The following is a 16,396-nucleotide window of genomic DNA, read 5'->3' as shown; positions in this document are numbered from 1 at the left end:
GAAAGCTAGAGAATTCTGAGCAAGCGCTCTTCCCCTCAACCGTCCTGGATGCTTGCTGGCACTGTGATGCAGGCAGAAGGAGCCCTGCAGTGGGAGACAGAGGCCTGGACTCCAGTCCCAATCCTCCTGTAATCTTAAACTAAAGAACAAACCAAAGTAGAGATTTTAAAAATTTGTAGCACATTCCTTCTTTTAAATGAAGGCTCACACCAAAATTCAGAATATAAAATAGATAAAGGTGGCAGTCACTGAAGGATTACCCACAGGCCTCATGACAATTCCCCCAAATAATTAATGCACATTTTGTAAACCAACGTTCTTGATTTAGAAAGGTCCCCGATCTAGCTGCAAAGCCTTTTCATATAATACAGACTCCTGGGCTCTATTCCAGATCATCTGACTCAGAGTCTCAGAGAACTATACTTTCCACAAGCCCCTGGGTAATTTTTAAGGTACCCAGCTGGCTGACGTGAATCAGTATTTGAAACTACGACAGTAGAATCTCTCAAATATTCTTTCAAGTGCTCAAAACAACAACAACCAAATAAATGACATACGATTCCCTCTCCACAGTACCAGAGTATTTTTATTAGCTTCACCTTACCATATTGAAAACAGATGGCTTGTAAATCGTGCCATCATTCCACCTGGGCCAGACGTGCTTCTGTGATAACAGGCAAATAATGAATTATTTGCAAGGATTTTCCATCCCTAACTTAAAAGCTTCTTGCTTCTACCATGAGAAATTTTTTGCTGATTCTTTCAAATGATGTTCTCTCTCCTGAGAGAGTAAAATGCATCTCACAAATAAATATAGATGTACCTACTGAGTCCTAATCCAGGGATGGTTACCGGGGTACTGAGAGTTCATTCCGGGGAAACACTGAAACCAAAAAATTTCACAGTGCCAACATTCCAAAAAGGAAATAACACATGTAAAGAAAGTGGTATGATTCCTTGTATGGAATAAGCATTCAATGAATTTTAGCTCCTATGAGTTTTACTGTTTATTGTCATTATTAACAGAAATAGGTTAAGACACTTTCAGGTTGTCTAGGTCTGGAAAATTGTTTAGACAAGGAAGATTTGTGTGTATGTAATATACGTTTCATAAAATTATCACTCAAAATTTGCTTTAACTACCTCTGATAAAAGGAGAGGGACATGTTTGGACGCTACAGTAGTTCTCTATTTTTAGCATGTATCAGGATCACCTGGAAGGCTTGTTAAAAGGCAGATTGCTGGGCTCCCCCTAGACTTTCTGATTCACTAAGTCCTAGAAATGGCCTGAGAATTTGCATTCCTAACTAGTTCCCCTGCGATGCCGTTGCTGCTGGTGCAGGAGTGCCCCTCGAGGAGCACTGCACTAATGTAGGCTTCATACTCCGTGATGCTTAGAGGAATGTCCTTTGTGCCCACGGCCAAAGGCTATGATTGGGGAGGAATTGGCCTTACAATCTTCAGTTATGTGTAACAGCTCCATTCTGAGCTGAAACTGGTTAATCAAAAACATATCCAAATGCCCCAGGTCTTTATGACATGCGGTGTAATGACCAGATTATTTTCTGTTACAAAATTGACAAGTACAACTCACACTTCTTGATGCAGTAATTTATTGGCTTAAGTAATTGGGAAATCCACGCACAGGTGGATGTAAGGCACGGCAGCACCGTGTGTTCCGAGTTTCCACTCTCTTCATCTCTTGGTTCTGTTTGTCGGCCCTCCTCTATGCGGGCTGACATCAGTGTCTCCTGCCACAGACAGCTCTTTCTTCAAGAGGCAGAAGAGAAGGAATCTCACAGCTCATGATCCACCAGGAAGAGAGATGCACTGTCTCCCCGTATCCTCCAATGAAATCACATAGAAGATCCATGTTGGCCATACTGGAAACACACACCCACATTTTGGACCAATCACTGAACAGAGGGAACAGGCGCCAGGATTGGCCAGCCCTTGGTCACATGCTCATACAGTGGTTGGGAGAAGATAGAACGCTTTGAGTGGTGGTCGCAGCAGAAGCTAGTGTGTAGGGGCAGTCGGTACCACAACAGGAAAACAAAGTATTTAACAAAGACTTTGTGTTGAAAATGGAGACTAAATACCTGGAATGGAGACAAGAGAACAGTATAAATGCTGAAGACAAGGAGCTGAGACCAGAAGAGAAGTCAGCTCCAGTGCCAGTGATGTCAGAACTGTGTAAGATCCCTGCCCTGGCACCCTCTGACAAACTCTTGCCAGGAAACGTTCTTTCCGTTTGATGATTCCATGTTCCTGTTACCGTGGGGCCTCCTCTAGCCTGGAATTCTGCATCCTGCTGCTGTCATCCCAGAACTAATTAACTCGTAAGCTTTCATCACATACTGAATACTCAGTATATTTATTGAGGAAATCAATGAAGAGCGAAAAAAAAAGAAGGAACCAACAACTTGAATTTGGGTAAGTCAAGTGAGGTTTCTGAGCTCTTTTTTTTTTTTCACCTTTAAAAAAAAGGAATATATTTTCTGGTTATTCTTAAGAGTAGTTTTGAGAATTAAACATAATATGTGCCTCTGAAAATTGACAGTAAAAACAGATGTAAGGTGTTGTTCTTAATGATGTTGTGCAAGATTTGTTGGTGGCCTGCATATCAAGACATCTCTTAATATTGCAAAGTAAAAAGCCAGCAATATTGCCTGATTTAGCTCTCCAAAACAACCCAAATGTTAGAATGGTCATTTATTTCTTCACCTAACCAGGGCTTCTGAGCTCTGGCAGTGTATACAAATGACATGGGGAGCTTTGTAACATTTTGCTACCTAGCTCAACCCAGAGGTTTTGCTTAAAATAATGCAGGTTGGAGGGCTAGGCATATGTATGGTTTTAATTTCCCCAGGTGATTCTTATGTGCAGCCAGCGTTAAGAAGCACAGACCGCAACACGTGATTGCCTCATTGGTACAAGTGCTTCTATCTGCTTGCTTCTTGAAAATAGGCCTCTCACTTGATTTCAGGTGAGGGTTTTTTGTTGGGTTTTTTTTTTTTTTGCGGTACGCGGGCCTCTCACAGCCGTGGCCTCTCCCGCCGCGGAGCACAGGCTCCGGACGCGCAGGCCCAGTGGCCACGGCCCACGGGCCCGGCCGCTCTGCGGCACGCGGAATCCTCCCGGACCGGGGCACGAACCCGCGTCCCCCGCATCGTCAGGCGGACTCCCAACCACTGCGCCACCAGGGAAGCCCTTCAGGTGAGTTTTTAAACCTCAGGTGCGGTACACGAAATTGTCATTTCCCTTCAGTCAGCATCCTCCCCTTCAAGAGTATGACAGGCCAGTTTTGCAACAGCCTCTGAAGCAGAAATTCTCTTCCAAATGTGCCTTTCTTGCAGGGATCTGACCAATATAAAAATAAAACAATTTAACCCTGTAGCTAAATTGATGACATTCACGAGAGATGAAATTTTTGTCTATGAGCTTTGCAGTTATTAAAATTTACTCCTGTTTCTAAATACTTAAGAGATTAAAAGAATGAGGCACAGAGGCCAATTTAACTTAATCCTGAAACCTTGTAATCCGAGTACCAATTACAGATGTAGTCTCAATTTATCATATATTCTTTGCGGAAGGTTACTGGGTTGGGGTAGGGATAGACAAACCATTCCTTTTGCTGCATCCGATTAAAATATTATTTACTGCCTACTGTGTTCCTGGCAAAGTGGTGTTGTTTGTTTTAGTGGGAAAGAGGGAAGGTAAACAAATATGGAAACAAAGAAAAGTACTCCAGCTTTGTGCTCTCACGGGAACGTTGCAAGGTCTGCTTTTCTAGGATAGGGTTTCTCAGCTGCAACAATTTTGTAGACAATTAATGTTAATAACCACCATAACAGTAATGAATAATATTAATTTGAGGTATGCTATCGCTGTGTACCAAGCACTGCTTCAGGATTGGGAATATAGGATTCTATTTAATTCTCACAACTCAGAGTCGAGATGATTCACTCATGGTCGTACTGGTAGTAACTGACAGCCCGGATTCAATTCCAGGTCTTCCTTCCTCTGGAATAATGGGCTGTAGAGTGTGCCCTTTCTTAACGTGTTTTGAGAAAGTTGGAGTTCTGAGAGGTAGGGTGTGCCTGAGGCATAGAGGTAACTGTGGATTTCAGTGTGTTTTAACATTGAGGCACGAGGGTCCTGATCTTACATAACAACCCTGGGATGAAAGCCCATGTGTTCCAGCTCCCAGCCCAGTGCTGCCGCCTCAGCTCCCCAAGAGCATTCTAGTATCAAATTCCCAGTATGTCAGGGCTGGGCTTGGCACTGTCCATAAAGTGGGCACCACTGTTCCAGAGGAGTATAGCCCAATAAATGAATCCCAGAAAGTCTTCCCCACTAGGAATTTATGTTTTACCAAATTAGCAGTTTTTAATTGGTAGGCAGATTTCTGGGGGTCCTTACAGAACAAAAGGAACAGCAATTGTGAATGGGCCTTGGGAATGTTTTAAAATTCCACATGAAGTTTTGCTTATGAAAGAAGATTTCACTGAGAAGCAATTTGGACACAGGTCACCTCCTATACCACCAGCACTCTTGGCACACAAGCCCTTTGTTTGTTCCTCTAGTGCACCAAGGTTCCTCCTACCCCTGGGTCTTGGCATATGCCATCACTCTTGCCAGAAGTGTTCAACTCCCCAACTTCCTGCTCCCCTACAACCCTCAGAAAGAAAACTACATCATGCCAACAAAGTCATCAAATCTCTTTTCAAATGTCACTTACTCAGGAAACCCTCCTGACTTCTCTGAGGAGGCCAAATCCCCCTACTGTTAATTCATAGTCTCCATTAATTCATTTGGGGGAACATACGTATATTTTTTAATTAACTTATTTATTTATTTATTTATTTTTGGTTGCATTGGGTCTTCATTGCTGTGCACGGGCTTTCTTTTTAGTTGCGGCGAGCGGGGGGCCCCTCTTCGTTGTGGTGTGCGGGCTTCTCATTGCAGTGGCTTCTCTTGTTGCGGAGCACGGGCTCCAGGTGCCCGGGCTTCAGTAGTTGTGGCACGTGGGCTCAGTAGTTGTGGCTCACGGGCTCTAGAGCACAGCCTCAGTAGTTGTAGCGCACGGGCTTAGTTGCTCTGCGGCATGTGGGATCTTCTGGGACCAGGGCTCGAACCCATGTCCCCTGCATTGGCAGGCGGATTCTTAACCACTGCGCCACCTGGGAAGCCCCGGAACATGTATTTTTCAGTTCCTTCTTTAGGAAGGAATTAGGCACAGTTCTTTGCATCAGGAACACACGAAATGTTACAAACAAGGTCTCTGCTCTTAACAAAGGATAATTTTTTCGATTGTGCTGTTACCGAAAGTGGGGTCCAGCTGCTCGCTGCTCTGAAGCCAATAAAGAGGCAAGGTTGGTGGGAAGGAAAGTAAGTTTGCTTTATTTCGGAGGCTGGCAACCTGAGCGGGGTGGGGGCAGACTCCTGTCCAAAGCTGACTCCCCTCCCGCCCCACACCCCTCACCCCCAACAATCAGGGGGCTAGAGTTTTATAGACAGAGGGAAGGGGCTATATGCAGAAACAGCACAGTCAGCTCTGACAGTCGTCTTGAAATTGGTCATGCCATGGTCTTATCCGTGTCATCCTGATTGTTTTGAGTACAGTTAATCTTTAGTTCCAGGGTCACTTTGTTCCCACTTCTTTGAGGCCAGTTCTCAGAATGGTGGCAGCTTATGGCATGGCTACAGTCTGGTCATCATGTAGTTAACTTCTTCCACATGGTGGTGGTTTCAGCATCTACAAGACAGCTCACAGGATATGGCTCAGCATATTATCTATAGCCCTTGAGGAGGAACTAGAGGTCCTTGACTTTGCTTAATGGCTAAACTATTATTGTTTGTCCTGTTTGACTGCTTTCCTTTGCTTCTGCATTTTCTCACTTCTCTGATTAAACTTATGCTTTGGCTGAAGTTTTTCTACAAACAAAAGACAAGCAAGGGAGATTGGGATTTACATATACACACTACTATATATAAAATAGATAATAAGAACCTACTACATAGCACAGGGAATGCAATACTCTGTAATGACCTATATGGGGAAAATATCTAAAAAAAAGAGTGGATGTATATATATAACTGTTTCACTTTGCTGTACAGCAGAGACTAACACAACATTTTAAATCAACTACACTCCAATGAGCATTAGGAAATAAAAAGGCAGGCGGAGGACATGGGTGGGGGGAAGGACCGTAGGGTCCTGCTCCGGTTCAGTGCTAGGCTGAATAATGTGTAATTAGTCATTCTAAACACAAAAGAACTCATCACTTCTTGTGGTTACACTAATATTAAATGAGACTAATAAAATAAAATAAATTAGGGTAACATGTTGGAGCACTGTTTTCTTCATTTAGGTGGAGTCATAGGAAAAGCTTCTCTGAGGAAGTAATGGCTGATTGGAAGTAATGGCTGATTGAGAGCCAAAACATGAGAAGTCAGCAATGGGAAGAACTGGAGTGAGAGCATCCCAGGAAGGGAAGAGCAGGTGCAAAGGCCCTGACATGGGAGTAAAGGTGCTACAACTGAGGCAGAGAAAGAAGGTGCAGCCACTAGAAATAGAGCATGGAAATATGGGAGGCTGTGTGTGAAGGTTGAGCCAGATGACTTGTTTACTGGAAATGGAAGAAATCATGGTCTTATTCTGGGAGTGGTAGAAAGTCAGTGGAAAGTCTTAAATAAGGGGATGATTTGACATTATGAATATTTTAAGAAGTCATTGGCGGCTGAGAGCATTGTTTCAAGGGCAACAGACAGTAAGAGCAGTTAGGAAGTAGTTTCATTCTAGTTTTTAATCAAGTTAAGAGATAATGACGCCAGTTGGAACGGTAACAGTATACATGAAGGGAAGCACTGGGAATTGGGATATAATTTGGAAGCTGAATCAGTAGAACTTCCTAATGGCTTAAAATGATGTGAAAGTGTAGAAGAAAAGAATCGAAATTCTTTGGTTTTTTGGCTTGAGCATAGGCAGTGCCAATCATCTAAGATGGGGAATTCTGGAGAAGAAGTAGATGGGGAAGTAGGCATCTTGGGAATCAGTAGTTCTATTTTATGTTTTAGGTGCATGTTAGATAGTCAGGTGGCATTGTCAAGTGGACAGTTGAGCCCTGAGATAGACAGCAGTCATGATGAGTGAAATTAACTTGGATGTCAGCCTACTGATGACATTATGGCCCTGAGGTCTGATGAGTTCACTTAGGAAGAGAACAATGAATCCTGAGTTCTAAGACTGAACCCTAGAGCACTCCAAAGTTAAAAGTTGAGCAGAGAACCAGCAAATGAGACAGAAAATAACCAGTGAGGTAGGAAGAGAAAGAAAGAAACAAACCAAAACCAGAAAGTATAGTGTCCTTGAAGCTATATCAATGAAAATACCTTAAAGATTAAGAGAAACATCTGTAACTTTTATTGCAGACGCCTTAAATGAGGATTCGCTGTTTTGCAGATGAGAAAAATGTCCTTTGACAATGAATCAAATGTTTGAGCCTCAGGGAGGGAGTCTACCTAAGGGCCCTAAAAGGGGATGAGTAATACGACAATAAGTTTTTTTGAGTTTGAAGGATAAATAAATGCTTGAATGATAAATGATTATTTTCCTTAGAGATTGGTCAGCCCGGAGTAATGGACCCTGCATGCAGGAAAAAGATCTCTGGGCAGAGATTCTGCACATCACAGAGAGATGAAGCTGAAAGGGCTCATACGTACAGACCCAAAGAGCAAACATTCCATGGTAGTTGGTCCAGACCTTTTCATCTTTGCTTAAAACCTCTGCCACCTACTACTAACTACTCCAGCTTTGACTGCCCTCTGCCTGACGCTATGAATCATATCCATGTGACTCTTACCTGGGAATTATAATGTCTGTCTGTGTGTGTGTGTGTGTATAAAATATATATGTATATCTAATATGTGTGTATTACATGTATATGTATAATATATATACTATATATAATATGTATATATATATACAAACATATTTTATACATATATCTTACTTGGAAATTATATACATGTATATATAATATATAATATCCTATCTATATACAATATATATAACATGTATATGTGTACACATTTTATATATATCTTACTAGAAAATTATATATGTGTATACATATAATATATCCTATTTATATATAATATATGCTATATATAAGTGTGTGTGTTTGTGTGGGATATAGCTGTTTTTCCTCACCTGATCAACCTATCTATAATAGTAATGATAATAATGATCTAAGTCCTCAATTATTAAGCCTACACTGTATCAGGCTTTGTTGGAAAATTCACAGACCATGAGGTCTTTCTGGCAAATAGTAGAGAAATTACTGAGTTATACAGATAATTGAATAAGTTTGCATAACTAGTATAATTCTCTCCAGAATTAATATTCCTCTTCCATAATAAGTTTCTTTCAGAATCAGTCATCCGAATAACTCTCAGTACTCTGCTTTGTTTTATCCCCACAGACTTAGCTCATCTCTTATTACTTCTAGATACCTACATAAAAATAAGTTATAAAGCTTTTCTTTCTTTTTTTCCAGAAATTTACTATACATCAAGAGACTGGCAAAGATAATTTATAAACCATTCTCAGTGTTGGTTGCTCTTTTTCCTTTTCACACTGTCAATTTTCACTATCCAGATAAGCATTATACATGAAGATGAGAGTGTTAAAAATGAGGCTGCTGGGGCTTCCCTGGTGGCGCAGTGGTTGAGAATCCGCCTGCCGATGCAGGGGACACGGGTTTGTGCCCCGGTCGGGGAGGATCCCACATGCCGCAGAGAGGTTGGGCCTGTGAGCCATGGCCGCTGGGCCTGCGCGTCCGGAGCCTGTGCTCCGCAGCGGGAGAGACCACAGCAGTGAGAGGCCCGCGTACCACAAAAAAAAAAAAAAAAAAGTACCACCAAAAAAAAAAAAAAAAAAATGAGGCTGCTTCAGAATTGTTACCCAATATTTGCATGAGTAATCGTACTGCTCCCATCAGTATAATTTGATCTTGGGGCACTAAAACCATTCCCAGTAATGAGTAGATGTGAAATACCACCCCTAAATGTTGGCTGGTTTTAAAGGAAATAATTACATGATACTTTTTTAAGAATATGGTAAGGATTTTTTAATATATCTAAGTGTCTTGAAAATTACTTAACTGGTCTTTAGTTTACTCCATACTTGGTAAGTAAAACCATATCAGAAAAGAAGATACCTTGTCAGTTGTTTTCTATTTGAAAATAATGTTCTCTCCAAGTATAACTAGATTAAACTTTTCTGAGCAGAAAAATAAATTCACAAGGGCTTTTTCTGAGGTTCTCTTCATTTTGACAGTTATATGAAATGCTATGGAAATCAGACCTTTTGGGGGGCAAAATTAAAAACTCAAAGTGGATTAACCCAAAAGGGGAACTGAAATACTCAAGGTTGGTTTGTTTTGGGCCTGGATGAAACTTGGGGCCTTCTTCACATCTCTGAGCTTCTCTTCTATGTAATCTTCCATCTCAAGTACCCTTTTCCCATACAGTGGCATTTCTACTAAATTCCATAATCCCAGTGGAAACAATGCCCCTCTTTTCTCAAACTTGCAACAAATTCCTGGCATTGCTTTTGTTCCAACAGATTTGGGCCATTTCATGGTGGTCAGGAAGTTGAAACTTTCTGATGGACCAAGCTATTACAATGTACAAACCACCTAATATAAATTAATAATAGAGAAGGATAGTTTCCCAAAAGAAAAGGGGAACTTTATTTTAAAAAATCAGGGATTGTTGGTTTGGGGTAGGACTTTTTTTTTGCGTGGTTGAGCAAATATTTGTAGTGTATAAATATATTCATTTCATTTTTCTTTGGGAAACACAGGAAAGTATATCAGCTTGATCCTCATGTCTGCCTTGACAGGCTCTGGAATTGGGGTGCTTGGTGTTACTCTGAATACAGTCATTGAAGGCAGCAAGGCAGAGTAGTTAAGATCCCTGCTGCAGTCAGACAGGCTCTGGCTAGCTGTGTGACCTTGGACAAATCACTTAACTTCTCTGAACCTCAGGATTCTTGCCTGTACAGGAAGATAAGGGCAGTATCTACCACAAAGTGCTGCTCTGAGGTTTACAGGACCTAGCAGATGTATTTACACCAGTGCCTGGCATAGACTCATGCTGAGAAAAATGCTGAGTGTATTATTATCATGAAGACCCTTTGAATTAAACTGTAGTAAAAAATTAAATCACAAACCTGACCTAACATGTAGCCACCGAAGGGAGACCCAATCTGCAGGGCAAGGCCTCTGAGATGAGCTCCACCCAACCTGGGGAGTAGGACTGTTTTTTTAAATGACAGATTTCTACCAGAAAACCAAGAAAAAAATCTCTCTCATTACCTGTCTTTGTGGACAAATTATGTCGGACATCCAGGATATAGTGCACATTCAGTGATTATGTTGTATTTGCTTCATTGAAGTGACTTCAATTCTAAATGCTTCTCTCTATAGGTCATACACTCTCCTTCTGAAAATTTCATTTCCTGATTTAAACACAGCTTTACAAAGAAAAAACATAGATGCCATGCTTTTATTTACAAACCAAGATTCTACTTGTTTTCTGAGATCTGACTTTCCTCAAGTTTTATCTTTTTTTTTAAGCTTATAGTTGATTACCAAAAAGGTATATTACATAGAACTTCAATTTTAAATAATAAGAAATTCAATTTTAAATAATAAGAACTTTCAATTTTAAATAATAACAAAGGCATTGATTCCATATATGAAAACTAGAATTTAGAATTGGTGAGGAAATCCCACAGTAGTTGTGTGGTAAGCATTTTCTAAGGACTCATGGAAACTTGCTAAAATGAACATATGGTTAAGCATCTTAAAAAAAAAAACTATAAAATGCTAAAAGTAAATTTTTATTATTGTCTTCTTTTAAGTAAATTTATTTATTTATTTTTGGCTGTGTTGGGTCTTCATTGCTGCGTGCCAGCTTTCTCTAGTTGGGGCGAGCATGGGCTACTCTTCGTTATGGTGCATGGGGTTCGCACTGCGGAGGCTTCTTTTGCTGCGGAGCATGAGTTCTAGGCGTGTGGGCTTCAGTAGTTGTGGCACGTGGGCTCTAGAGTGCAGGCTCAGTAGTTGTGGCACACGGGCTTAGTTGCTGCGGGGCATGTGGGATCTTCCGGGACCAGGGTTCGAATCCGTGTCCCCTGCATTGGCAGGTGGATTCTTAACCACTGTGCCACCAGGGAATTCCCTTTATTATTGTCTTAAAAGCCAAGAATATCAAGTGAATGTTAGGAATTATTCTGTGAGGCTGGATTTTTTTCTCCAGCTTTATTGAGATATAATTGATATGTAGCACTATATAAGTTTAATGTATATCATAATGATTTGACTTACATATACTGTGAAGTAAATTTACCACAGTAACTCCTGTTAATATTTATTATCTCATCTAGATACAAAAAAAAATTTTTTTTTCCTTGTGATGAGAACTCTTAGGCTCTGCTCTCAACTACTTTCAATTATACCGTACTGTAGTATTAACTATAGCCATCATGTTGTACGTTACATCCCTAGTATTTATTTGTCTTATAACTAGAAGTTTGTACCTTCTGACCACCTCCATCCAGTTCCTCTTTACCTGCACCCCACCTCTAGTAACCACAAATCTGATATCTTTTATTATGAGTTTAGCAACGTCCACGTTTATCTCAAATGGCAAGATTTCATCTTTTTATAGCTGAGTAGTATTTCACTGTGTGTGTGTGTGTGTGTGTGTGTATATATATATATATATATATATATATATATATATATATACCACAACTCCTTTATCCATTTGTGTGGTGATAGATACTTTGTTTCTATGTCTTCACCATTGTAAATAATGCTGCTACAAACATGGGGGTACAGATACTTTCAACATAGTATTTTGTTTTCTTCAGATATATTCCCAGAAGTGGAATTGCTGGATCTATTTTTAATTTTTTGAGGGACATTCATACTGTTTTCCATAGTGGCCGCACCAGTACACAGTCACACCAACAGTGCACAGGGGTTTCCTTTTCTACACATCCTCGCCACAATTTATGTCTTGTCTTTTTGATGATAGCCATTCCAACAGGCATGAAGTGATTATTCATTGTGGTTTTGATTTACATTTCTCTAATGAGAGTGGTTTGAGCATTTTTTCATGTACTTGTTGGTCATTTGTGTATCTTCTTTGGAATTATGTCTTTTCAGGGCTTTTGTCCATTTTAAAAACTGGATTATTTCTTGGTTTGCTCTTGAGTGGTAAAAGTTCCCTGTATGTTCTGGATATTAACCCCTTATCAGACATATGGTTTGCAAATATGTTTTCCCATTCCATAGCTTGGCTTTTCATTTTGTTGATCGTATATTTTGCTGTGCGGAGCATTTTAGTTTGTTGTAGCCCCACTTGTTTATTTCTGATTTTGTTACTTATGGTTTAGGTGTTATATCCAAAAAATCATTGCCAAGACCCATATCAGTAAATTTTTCTTAGGTTTTCTTCTAGGAGTTTTATGGTTTCTGGTGTTACATTTAATTCTTTAATCCATTTTGAATTATTTTTTGTGAGTAGTATAAGAGTCCAGTTTCATTGTTTTACATGTGAATATCCAGTTTTCCCAGCACATGAAGAGACTGTCTTTTCCTTAATGAATATTCTTGGCTCCCTTGTCAAATATTAGTTGACTTGATATGTATGGATTTACTTCTCAGCTCTTGATTCTTTTCCATTGGCCTATGTGTCTCTTTTTATGCCAGTATTGGTTTGATTACTATAGCTTTATAGTAGAGTTTGAAATCAGGAAGTGTGATGTCTCCTACTTTGGTTTTCTTTCTCCAGATTGTTTTGGTTATTTGGGAGTCTTTGACGATTCCATATAAATTTTAGATTTATTTTTCCTACTTCCATGAAAACAAAAATGCCGTTGGAATCTTGATAGGGTTGCACTGATATATAGATGGCTTTGAGCAGTATGAACATATTAACAACATTAATTTTTCCAATCCATAAACATGGATATATTTCCATTTATTTGTATTTTCTTCAGTTCCTTTCATCAGTGTTTTATAGTTTTCAGTGTAGCTATTTCACCTCCTTGGTTAAATTTATTCCTAAGTATTTTATTATTTTTGATGCTATTGTAAATGAGATTGTTTTCCTTATTTATTTTTCAGATAATTTGTTGTTTGTGTATAGAAATGCTACTGACTTTTGTATGTTAATTTTGTATCCTGCAACTTTACTGAATTTGTTGATTATTTCCTATATATAAAATTATGTCATCTGCAAATTGGGAGAGTTTTTTTACTTCTTCCTTTCCAATTCTAATGCCTTTTGTTTCTTATTACTATCTGATTGTTCTAGCTAGGACTTCTAGTACTATGTTGAATAGCCCTGGTGAGAGTGGACATCTTGTCTTATTCCCAGTCTTAGAGGAAAACTTTCAACCCTTTCACCATTGAGTGTGATGTTAGTTTTGTGCTTGTCACATATGTCCTTTGTTGTGTTGAAGTATGTTCCATCTGTACCTAGTTTGTTAAGAGTTTTTATCATGAACAGATGTTGAATTTTCTCAAATGTATGTTATTCATCTATTAAGATTATATGAAGTTCCCTTTCTTTTCATTTGATCAGAGTCTTAAGGGAGTACATTCACAATTCAAAAATGTTAATCCACACAGTATCCTCTGGGATGCCAAGACTTATGGGATGAGAGAGCCCACGCTCACCAATCTGCTTGTTTGGATTTGGTGGGTAAGATTCAGAGGACTTTAGCTTCCTGTCATCCCTGGAGTTTCCAATTCTCATGGGGCATTTTTTACGTTTAGATCTCCTGCAATTTTCTTTTGATGAAAGGCAATTGCATATCCATGTTCAAAGGGGTGACGAGGTGAAACAATTTCTGGGTGAAGAATTAAACGCTTGAAATCATTGAGTGATTTCATTTAGACACAGGACTTTCCCTGTCTTGCAGGGAAGGAGGGCAGGCACTAGGAAAGAGGGCTCTAATTGAGTTGATGAAAGCTACCAAGTTCTGAATTTCTCTTTAAAAAATAAATATTATTATGCCAAACTTTCCAAGATGGAAATGATTCGGAGAGGCATGTTTCCCCTTTGATAAAATGTATTCATTCAAGGTTGTTTTGCTAAATAAACTAATCAATAAAATTTGTGGCAATCTATTTTAAAAAGACAACACTTCCTAAAGTTTTACATGGCCATTCTGCATTTTCATATATCCCTAGAGGCTTAGTTATTGTAATAATGTGTATGACATTCTGCATTTGCCTTTTTTTGCTTAACATATTTTTCATGTTTCAACCCAGTCTTTCTAATTAACATTTTTAAATCTTCCTGGCTGTTATAGACATTTCAGTGAGTATCTTTCTACCTATATATTTTTGTTTTGAAATCATGCTTAAAGTTCCTGGGAGTAGGTTGTCTGTACCAATGAGACCAAATACGATTAGGGTTGTGACTCTGTAAAATTATATTGTCTTCCAAAAGTGCCAGGTGATTCACTCTCCTGGTCACAGAGCAGGAATGCAAGGATTTCAACGCAAGGTTGAACCACAGGGTGTTAAGGATAGCATGTAGCCTGGCAGATGGGTTTCAACCCTTCAAGGATAGCTAGTATGTATGGAGGTTCCTCAGCTTGAAGCGAAACAAAGGAATAGCAACTCTCATCTCGCTATATAGTAGGGATCAAACTTCAAATGCCCTCACAGTTCTTGGAGGGAGTGCAAATTAATCAAGCAAGGTGCCCAGGGAGCCTGTAGGAAACGATAGGAACCGTACATAAATGGAGTGTGCATGCCCCATCAACCCCGTCCATCCCCATCTAAAGAGTCATCTCCACTCAGCTCCAGCTGAAATGTCCCAATTTCAAAATGCTGGCCACTAGTTCAGATTTACTATGTATAAAGCAAACTGACACTTAGCGGACAAAATGGAGGAAGGGAGGGAGGGAGGGAGGAAGGAAGGAAGGAAATGAAATGAACAGTTGATTTGAAACCTCCGCATACAGACTTTACTGCCATCATCTTTTCTCTGTGGAAGCGAGGCAAGTCACAATGAGAAGATGCCTTGTAAAACTGTTGACTGGAATTGGTACTGATATTAAAAAAATACAAAATGAAAGCACTAAGCAACCAGCAACATCTAAAAGAAATGTCTTTCGCAATGATACACAGTACGCGTACATGAAAAGCAGAATTAGGTGCTGGGCTTTAGCAGGTGTAATTATATAGCATGATAAAGCAAGGCACAAAAGGATTTGAACCGCTCTTTGCAAATTACAAAGCTATAAAGCATTCAGCAAACAGTAAAAAAAAAAAAAAAAAAAAAAAAAAAAAATATGCTTTACTTTAATTTGCGTACCCTTTTTTCCCCCAGAACAAAATGCTTAGGGTGTGCAGTGCTTTTAGGAGTTGCACAGTGACTGCTGTTCCGCACCACTCATTTTCCAACTGATTTAATTTCTTCAATAAGATCAGCTACACAGGGTAGTGAGACGCCCTAGCTAGTGTGTCTTTTCTTCAGATTTGCCTTTGTGACATGAGAAAATGTAAGCGACAGCAAGGAGGGAGAAAAACCTCTAAATCAGGGTAAGATATTGACAAGAATAAGAGAATTCAACCCTCCAAGAGTGAATCTCTCCTCCTCATTTCTCAGTGTCCTATAGAGTTTATTCTGACATGTTTTAGGGGAAGGCAGGGGTTATCCCATAGGCATGACCACTTGAAGTTGTCTGCAGTCATCTGCTATCAAACAAGGTAAGTAGAGTGAGAGGAAAATTAAAGAATATCTGGAGGAATAAGAGACAGGAGGGTTATAAAGGCCATAAAAGAAGGCCTTCTGCCATCAAGACAAAAACCCAGAGGTATTCGTTATTGGGAAATATTTTCAAGCGAAGAATGTAAGCAAAAAGGACAACTAAAGTTGTGTAAATTGCCTTTTACTAGGATAATGAAAGCCCAGGGCCTGGCAGGAATGACTAAATCCACAAATTTAAGTTCATTGTTCCTTGTCTTCAGTGCCAGTATTTCACCAGATTCAACCAGTTCACAGGGCTCTCATTAAGAATGTGGGGATTTTAAGTGAGATACAAGGGCAAACATCCAGGTAATTCAAGCTAAGTTACTCTTGAACTTAAAATAGCCTTATAGATGTATTGATCCTTAGGTGTGTTCTTCCAAAAAGTTACTGTAATTAAATTCCTCCATCACCAATGTTTTCTAAGCCTGGCTGAGTTGTAATAAATAATCCTTTACAAGGCCCTTTTACTCAGATCAAACGGTCCCCCTCCTCTTCTTCCCTTGTTTGCTTGATCTGAAAATCTGGTCCCATGACATAAAAT

The 16,396-nt window shown here is 39.6% G+C and overlaps 1 long non-coding RNA gene across 1 annotated transcript in view; it reads left to right on the top strand.

Annotated features, from left to right (window-relative positions):
* Window positions 1-2,012: 2,012 nt before the first annotated feature.
* Window positions 2,013-16,396, top strand: part of LOC137232688 (uncharacterized) — a 61,339-nt gene continuing 46,955 nt past the window's right edge. The window contains exon 1 of the long non-coding RNA XR_010947142.1: window positions 2,013-2,436. This is a non-coding gene — a long non-coding RNA (uncharacterized lncRNA). The remainder of the gene's footprint in view (window positions 2,437-16,396) is intronic.

This window comes from Pseudorca crassidens, chromosome 10, assembly GCF_039906515.1.
Source record: "Pseudorca crassidens isolate mPseCra1 chromosome 10, mPseCra1.hap1, whole genome shotgun sequence".
Taxonomy (NCBI): domain Eukaryota; kingdom Metazoa; phylum Chordata; class Mammalia; order Artiodactyla; family Delphinidae; genus Pseudorca; species Pseudorca crassidens.
Note: the sequence above shows the minus strand (reverse complement) of the source record. Positions and strands in the feature narration are given on the sequence as shown.